We start from the raw sequence: 9,107 nt of genomic DNA, 5'->3' as shown, positions 1-9,107 counted from the left end.
GTCAGGTACAGCATAATCTTTGAATAATGGGCAAATTTTTTCTTTAATTCTGATGTTAAACTCACTTCAAATGTTTTTACCCTGAGCACTGTGCAGCTCAAAGACACCTGTTTAGCAAAACTTATGGGTACAGCCTTGGAGACAGAGCCACCCCGGAGCCTTCAGCCATGGTCAACCCCACCCTGTTCATTGAGCCCTGGGAAGAAAAGATTTGGAATAAAGGTCCCTGCTTTCATAGAATAATTCCAGGACTTATGTGCCAGGGTGGTGACTTCGCATGCCGTAATGGCACCAGTGGCAAGTCCATCTATGGTGAGAAATTTGATGAGAATTTCACTCTGAAGCATGCAGGCTCTGGCATCTTGTCCATGGCAAAGGCTGGCCCCAACACAAACGGTTCCCTGTTTTTCATCTGCACTGCCAAGACTGAATGGTTGGATGGCAAGCTCATTGTCTTTGACAGGGTGAAGGGAGGCATGAATATTGTGGAAGCCATGGAGCACTTTGGGTTCAGGAATGGCAAGACCAGCAAGAAGATCACCATTGGTGACCGTGGACAAATCTAATAAATTTGACTTGCCTTTTACTTGAAAACAAACAAACTTATGGGCACAGAAACCAGAGAGTACAGCATATCTAAGGACAGAGCCTCTGGGGACTGAATTGAGAATTTTAAGAGCCCTCCTAGGCCCAATCTTTCCCAAACAAAACATTCTTAATTTTCCTTTCCAGCATCCCTGGGAGACTCGGATGGTTGAGGTACAGTGACCTAAAGTCCCTGAGAGCTGGGTTTTCTAAGTGTGGGAAGAAATATTACAGAGGACTTGCCAAGACACGTGGAGACATTTCTTCCATCCACTCTTGAGCCATTCATCAGTCTGATTAACCCCTTTCCTTTCTGGGTCTTTAGCCTCCAGCCTCATGACTCATCCATCAACCCCTACTCTCTCCTCTACAGACACCACCACCTCCTTAAGTTATGAAACAGTGGGTAAATAAGGAAAATGACTAATATAGCAGAGCACCATAAGGACATCTATACTATTCAAACTGATTAGAAGGTGATGGCCTTGGGAATTCACTGAAAGAAGGGGTAGAACCCTTGCCTGCCCCTCGTGCTCTATGGCAGGAGATGGCAGATGCTGAATTAGGAAGAGTGTTCTCATTCATACTCCTCTTCCAATTCATCATGTGACCTTGGGGGAGTCACTTCCAGTGGGCCTCCATTTCTTCATCTAGGCTGATGTACAAGGCACCTCACTCTGTGAAGTTATAATATCACCCGAGAGAGCCAGATGTAGCATTACTCAGCCTGAATGCATCACCGTGGTTCCATCACTTATTAGGTAGATGAGTCTGGGTAAAATACTTAGCTTCTCCGGGTCTCAGTGTTCTTATAACTAAAATAAGGACGCTAATAATGTCACCATCCGTAGACGTATCGTAATGATTAAATGACCTAATATGAATTATACCTTTAGCACAGTGCCTGTCACATAATTAGCCCTTAATAAATATTAGTTATTGTTGTGGCAGGTTAGTGATTCTCAAAGTGTGGTCCCTGGACCAGCAACATCAGCCTCACGTGGGAACTTGTTAGAAATGCCAATGCTCAAGGCTTCCCTGGTGGTCTTCTGGCTAAGAATCCACCTGCCGATGCAGGGCACATGGGTGGATCCCTCATCCAGGAAGATCCCCCATACCGAGGAGCGACTAAGCCCATGTGCCACAAAGCCTGAAGCCCATGTGCCTACAGCCCATGCTCTGCAACAAGAGAAGCCTCCACAGTGAGAAGCCCTCGCACCGCAAGTGGAGAGTAGCCCCCTCTCACCACAACCAGAGGAAGCCCGAGCACAGCCAGGAAGATCCAGCACAGTCAAAACACAAATAATACATAAATACATCTTTTTAAAAAAGAAATGACAAGGCTCAAGCCCATCCCAGACTTTGTGTACCAAGAACTCTGCGGGTCTGGAACACAGCGATCTGTGCTTTAACAAACTCTCCAGAGGATTCTGATGCCATACGTTAATGTTTGAAGAACCATGGGTATAGACAGTTCCAAGATCTCTTCCAGTTCTAGAATTCCATTATTTCATTCAAGTGTATAAACATTTATCCAAGGCCCAGGGAAATTATCATTATTTACCCACGTTGTTCCACAAACATTTGTTAAATCTCTCTCTCAACTGGGGCCTGGGGATGAAACAAAAATGAGACATAGCCTAAACCCTAAAGTCATTTATAGTTAATCTCATGACACTTGATTTATAACTTTATACTTTACAGATTTATTTGTGAATTTCCCTTCATTTGTTCATGGATACCTGAGTTTCACTATATGAAGATATATAGTGTCATTTTTTCATTGACAATCTTTCATCAATATCCTCAATTTACAAATGAGGCAGAGAAGTTGTAATTATCTAAAAATTGTGTGGTCAGAAATGTATAGAATAAACAAGGGACTGTGGCACAGAACAAAGAATGCATTCTTCAGGATTAAGAGTTTAACTTGAAACTATGTCTGTCGGTTACTAGCTCTGCAGGCTTATACAAACAATATCTTTTTAAAAATGATTTTCTTAAATGACCCAATCAAAAAATGGGCCAAAGAACTAAACAGACATTTCTCCAAAGAAGACATACAGAGGGCTAACAAACACATGAAAAGATGCTCAACATCACTCATTATCAGAGAAATGCAAATCAAAACCACTATGAGGTACCATTTCACACCAGTCAGAATGGCTGCGATCCAAAACTCTACAAATAATAAATGCTGGAGAGGGTGTGGAGAAAAGGCAACCCTCTTACACTGTTGGTGGGAATGCAAACTAGTAGAGCCACTATGGAGAACAGTGTGGAGATTCCTTAAAAAACTGGAAATAGAACTGCCTTATGATCCAGCAATCCCACTGCTGGGCATACACACTGAGGAAACCAGAAGGGAAAGAGACACGTGTACCCCAATGTTCATCGCAGCACTGTTTATAATAGCCAGGACATGGAAGCAATCTAGATGTCCATCAGCAGATGAATGGATAAGAAAGCTATGGTACATATACACAATGGAGTATTACTCAGCCATTAAAAAGAAAACATTTGAATCAGTTCTAATGAGGTGGATGAAACTGGAGCCTATTATACAGAGTGAAGTAAGCCAGAAGGAAAAACACCAATACAGTATACTAACGCATATATATGAAATTTAGAAAGATGGTAACAATAACCCTGTGTACGAGACAGCAAAAGAGACACTGATGTATAGAACAGTCTTATGGACTCTATGGGAGAGGGAGAGGGTGGGAAGATTTGGTAGAATGGCATTGAAACATGTAAAATATCATGTATGAAACGAGATGGCCAGTCCAGGTTCGATGCACGATTCTGGATGCTTGGGGCTAGTGCACTGGGACGACCCAGAGGGATGGTATGGGGAGGGAGGAGGGAGGAGGGTTCAGGATGGGGAACACATGTATACCTGTGGCGGATTCATTTTGATATTTGGCTAAACTAATACAATTATGTAAAGTTTAAAAATAAAATAAAATTTAAAAAAAAAGAAAAAGAAAAATGATTTTCTTGTGGTTATCATTTGAGGAAGGTGTTAGCTAAGTGACCTTGAATCTCTTGAATTTCTTCATTCTAGAACAAGATTAACAATATGTTAATAATAATAATGACAGAATTAATAATTAACTTCTCATGAAGATTAATATGATTACATGTGATGAAATGTTTGAAATGGCATATAGATGTCCAATAACTAGATCTCAATTTGCATCTAGTTCATAATTATCACTGATGAGCATAGGCTTGCCTTTGTGGTGTTCAGTTCAGATCAGTTAAGTCGCTCAGTCGTGTCCGACTCTTTGCGACCCCATGAATCGCAGCACGCCAGGCCTCTCTGTCCATCACCAACTCCCGGAGTCCACCCAAACCCATGTCCATTGATTTGGTGATGCCATCCAACCATCTCATCCTCTGTCGTCCCTTCTCCTCCTGCCCTCAATCTTTCCCAGCATCAGGGTCTTTTCAAATAAGTCAGCCCTTTGCATCAGGTGGCCAAAGTACTGGAATTTCAGCTTCAACATCAGTCCTTCCAAAGAACACTCAGGACTGATCTCCTTTAGAATGAACTGGTTGGATCTCCTTATAGTCCAAGGGACTCTGAAGAGTTTTCTCCAACACCACAGTTCAAAAGCATCAATTCTTGGGCGCTCAGCTTACTTTATAGTCCAACTCTCACATCCATACGTGACCACTGGAAAAACCATAGCCTTGACTAGATGGACCTTTGTTAACAAAGTGATGTCTCTGCTTTTTGATTTTCTGTCTAGGTTGGTCTTAACTTTCCTTCCAAGGAGCAAGCATCTTTTAATTTCATGGCTGCAATCTGATACACAAAATAAATGGCAAATCCGTAGTTCTGGAAAGCTATAAAGAGTGTCGTCACTTCCGCGTTCTCTTTTCTAGAATTCAAGTAATCAAGATACTCAGAAGGCACTTCGTACTTCAGAGATAAGTCAGAGAAGTAACTGGTGTTTATCCAAAAGGTCTTCTGATTAACCAGACAGACTACTGATTCCAGAGAAGTTTCAACCCTTTTGTTTAAAATCCAGAACCTTCCCTCATCTTAAATTGAAAATGAGATTCCTTGCAGTTTCCCAAATTCAGTTCAACAGATATCAAAGACCATGATGGACTGCCTTTGAAGTTCAGAGCTTCTTCAATGAAGAGGGCTCACTTGGAGCCTAGAAACGTTCTACACCTGGGGAGAAAGATAGCAACAATCAATTCGTTGATAATGTAGCATTGTGTCTGCTTTTTGTTTATTCACTAGAACTACTAAAGAGTTTTTCTTGAATCTCTTCAGGTTGAGATTTCAAATGTGAACCAAGATTTCAGTGCTCCGGTAAGTCCCAAGCAGGGAGGAAAGGATTGCTAAAAGTCTAGTCTGTCATCTTACATCTTATTGACAGATGGGGACATTCCTTCTACTTACTGAATCATACTTCTCCAGGCACTAACTCTCTGTCCTGTTCCTTATCCTTTCCCAGCCCAAATCTAAGTGACTTCTCTGTTGTCCCTGCATCAGGTAAGCCTTGGAGTTCCAACAAAGCAGTATTGTCCCTGGTCTTAGGAAATGAGATAGCAAGTCAAAGTAAGAATGCTGAGAGCGCTTTGGTGTTGAAAATGTCAGCTAAAGGAAAATGCAAAACCTAAAAGTTGCAAGTGAAGTTTTATTTGGTGACCTTACTGAGGACCTAATCCAGGACTCAGCCTCTAGGTAACTGGCATATGGTAAGTGCTCCATAATTTTCCTGAATGAAGACTGAAGGTAGTATATGATAGGTGACAAGTAGGTTGTTCAGAAAATAAGACAAGAAGAGTTTAGAGTTTGAGAGGAGGAGGCAATCATAGTGGACCAGAGCTTCCAATAACATCCTCAGTTTATGTAAGAGAAAACCAAGGCACAGAGAGGTGTTGTATGTTGCCTAAGGTCACACAGCTAGTAAGTGGTAGAGATAAGATGTGAATTAAATTGTCAGGTACCAGACCCCAGGCTCTACCTGTATATACATTTTGTATTTTAACTGTTACATATTTAATTTACAGAACATAAAAATACAAATATGAACCAGTGATTTAATTGATATTGTTGTTTAGAATGAGGATAAGAAAGCAATGAGTCCATTTAAGGCAAAAGATCAAAACAGACATTTCTCTAAAGAAGACACCCATGAAAAAATGCTCACCATCACTTATTATTAGAGAAATGCATATCAAAACTACAATGAAGTATCATCTCATACCGATCAGAATGGCCACCATCAAAAAAATCTACAAACAATGAGTGCTGGAGAGAATGTGGAGAAAAGGGAACCCCTTTGCACAGTTGGTGGGAATGTAAATTGCTACACTCACTATCGAAAGCAGTATGGAGATTTCTTTAAAAACTAGGAAAAAACTACCATATGAAACAGCAATCCCACTACTGGACATAGAGCCTGAGAAAATCACAATTCTAAAAGATACATGTACCCGTGTTCACTGCAGCACCATTTACAACAGCTAGGATGTGGAAGCAACCTAGATGTCCATCGACGATGAATGGATAAAGCCGTGAGATATATATATATGTATATGTATGTGTATACTTATATATATATATATATATATGATGTAATATTACTTAGCCATAAAAAGAACAAATTTGAGTCAGTTCTATTGAGATGGATGAACCTAGAGTCTTTTATACAGAATGAATAAGACAGAAAAAGAAAAATAAATATCATATATTACTACATATATATGGAATCTAGAAAAATGGTACTGATTAACTTATTTGCAGAATGGCAATAGAGACACAGTATAGAGAAGAGACCTGTGGACACAGCAGGGGCAGGAGAGGGTGGGATGAATTGAGAGTAGCATTGAAATATACAGCATATGTAAAATAGACAGCCAGTGGGAATTTGCTGTGGACACAGGGAGCTCAAGTCGGTACTCGGTGATGACCTAGAGTGGTGGGTGGGGGTGGGGTGGGGATGGGATAGGAGGGAAGGCCAAGAGGGAGGAGACATATGCATACTTGCGGCTGATTCACGTTGATATATGGCAGAATTAATGCATGTATAGCAGATGCATGTATGTAACATATGTATGGCAGAATTAGTGATGCATGGCAGATATAAAGCACTTATCTTTCAACCAAAATTAAATAAAATTTAAAAAAAGAAAGCATGAGTCCATTTAAAGAAAATAAGAAGAAGAGGGTAGTTGTCTGAAAGATCAAAAATCAGCAAGGGGGAATGCTAATGATTAATTAATGATTATTTTTATGAAACATGTAATTAACTAAGATAAAAGGTAACAGAGCTGTAATTTACATATCTGTGCAGATAGTTGATGAGATGCTCTATATCTTCAGGTTGACCTGACTCGGTGAAAATGCACTGACTGGGTAAACCTTGTTACTGTAATCTCAAAAACCTCTCATTCCACTGTCAGTGAATTCATTTACACTTTGGACCTTGGGCTTAAACACTCACCTTTTTCTTTCCTTTTCATTTCTTTGCACTGATGAGCACTTAACTTTCTCTTTAACCTAGTTTTTTACCCTCTCAAGTGTAATTTGAGATTATACCTAATTTCTCCTACATCTCAATCAAGAAAGCTCACATTCTCATTACCTTACACTCCACTGTTGCTTCTGGATCATCTTTGCAAAACTTTCTACCTTCTGAGCTCAACAAACTCTTCTCCCTTGAAATCCATGTCAGATTATCACTTTCTCTCCATCTTTGTCCTGCTATCTACCAACTTTCAACTTATTTTTCCACATTCTGAAGACTATAACCACAGCAATATTTGAGTGTGACTGCCTTTCCTTCTGGAAAAATCTCTTCATCTGCTTTTTGCTGACTTTATGTTCCTCCACTGAAAAGGGGAGATTTCTTCAAGGTCCTTCTCTCTTTGCTTTCTCTTCTCTCCCTGGGGATTTTTCACATCTTCAGCCATTACCTCTTTTCAAATGTCTCTCAACTCCACATTTCTTTTCAAACCTTCTCTGAGCTACAGGCTGGAATTTCCAACTGTCTCTTAGCAATGCCTCTGAAGTATCCTTCCTATCAACTCAAACCACATAGAAAATGATCTCACTCTTCTAATCTAATTTCTTCTAATCCTGGCTCTCCCTCTGCACTCCTTGTCCCAGGGAATGGTAGTGATAAGAGAATGAATCCTCTTTCATCAGCCCTTAGCATACTTTGATAACTATGCATCTTAAGTGGATGATCATCTTACTGTCCCTACAGTTGCTCGACCAGACTATCCTGTGTTTCATTTCTCCAGTCACACTACACCCATTAACAGGACAGGCCACTAGGCTAATGCTAGAACATGGCATTCTGTAGCCCAGGTGTTTTTCAAGGGTCCGTTTTGTCTATAGAGTGGAGGTAAAACTTTTTTCTTTGAAAGCCAAGAATATCTCCCAATCTATTGTTCCCCTCATCTCTTTCTATATGCACCCATTTTAACCAATGCAGATTTCTTGATGTCACCTGAATAAACCATTCATTCATTCATTTAAGAAGCATTTATTAAGAGCTTGGTATTAGCCCACCACTCTCCTAAGTGTTAGGAATATAATGGTGAACAATAGCTCTGTATTTAGATTTAGATGATACAAGTATTGAAAATACAGTGTTGCCAGTACTGATCTAGGAGGATATCTGAGTACTATGGCATTCACCTAGAGGCTGCTGACTATGTAAGGGCAAGATTTTGGGAGTAGAGTAGGGAAGACTTCCTAAAGGAAGTAATAATTGAGCTGAGGGACTTCAAGTGGCTAAGACTCCAAGCTCCCAATGCAGGGGACCTGAGTTCTATTCCTGGTTGAGGAACTAGATCCCACATATGGAAACTAAGAGTTCACAGGTCACAACTAAAGATCCCTCAGGTGTCAGTGAATATTGAAGATCCCAAGTGCACCAACTGAAACCCAGTGCAGCCAAATAAATAAAAAATATTTTTTAAAAATAATTGAGCTGAGATCTGAAAAGTAAATAAGAACTATTTGGGGGACTTCTTTGGTGGTCCAATGGCTAAGAATCTGCCCTCCAATGCAGGGCACTCAGGTTAGATCTTTGGCTGAGAGATTACGATCCCTCATGGCACAGGGCAACTAAACCCATGGGCCACAAGTAGAGAGAAGCCCGAGCACCGCAACCAAGACCCAACACAGCCAAAAATAAATAGATAAATACTTCAAGAAAGAATGATTTGTATATAATATGAGAAGGGACTGTCTATTGCAAGAGAAGAAAATGTACGTATAAAGAATTGAGGCAAGAAGGGATGGCCAGAGAAAGGGAACTGAGAATAGAGCTTAGGGAAAAAGAAATGTTGTAGAAACCAAAGGAGGAGTGAAAAGGCAAGAGCGGAAGGTGGTAGCCATGTTACCAAGTGGTCAAATAAGATGAGGATTAAAGAATTTCCGTTGGATTTGTTTTGTTTTTTTTTAATTTTTTTTGAAATTTGACCAAAATTTGTACTTTAGTTAATAATACTGTATCACTTGTTAATTTCTTTTTTTTAAA

The 9,107-nt window shown here is 40.1% G+C and overlaps 1 pseudogene; it reads left to right on the top strand.

The window, feature by feature from the left end:
* The first annotated feature begins 254 nt into the window (after positions 1–254).
* LOC102283645 (peptidyl-prolyl cis-trans isomerase A pseudogene) lies at positions 255–566 on the top strand (annotated as a pseudogene).
* Positions 567–9,107: the final 8,541 nt, after the last annotated feature.

This window comes from Bos mutus, chromosome 23, assembly GCF_027580195.1.
Source record: "Bos mutus isolate GX-2022 chromosome 23, NWIPB_WYAK_1.1, whole genome shotgun sequence".
Taxonomy (NCBI): Eukaryota; Metazoa; Chordata; class Mammalia; order Artiodactyla; family Bovidae; genus Bos; species Bos mutus.
Note: the sequence above shows the minus strand (reverse complement) of the source record. Positions and strands in the feature narration are given on the sequence as shown.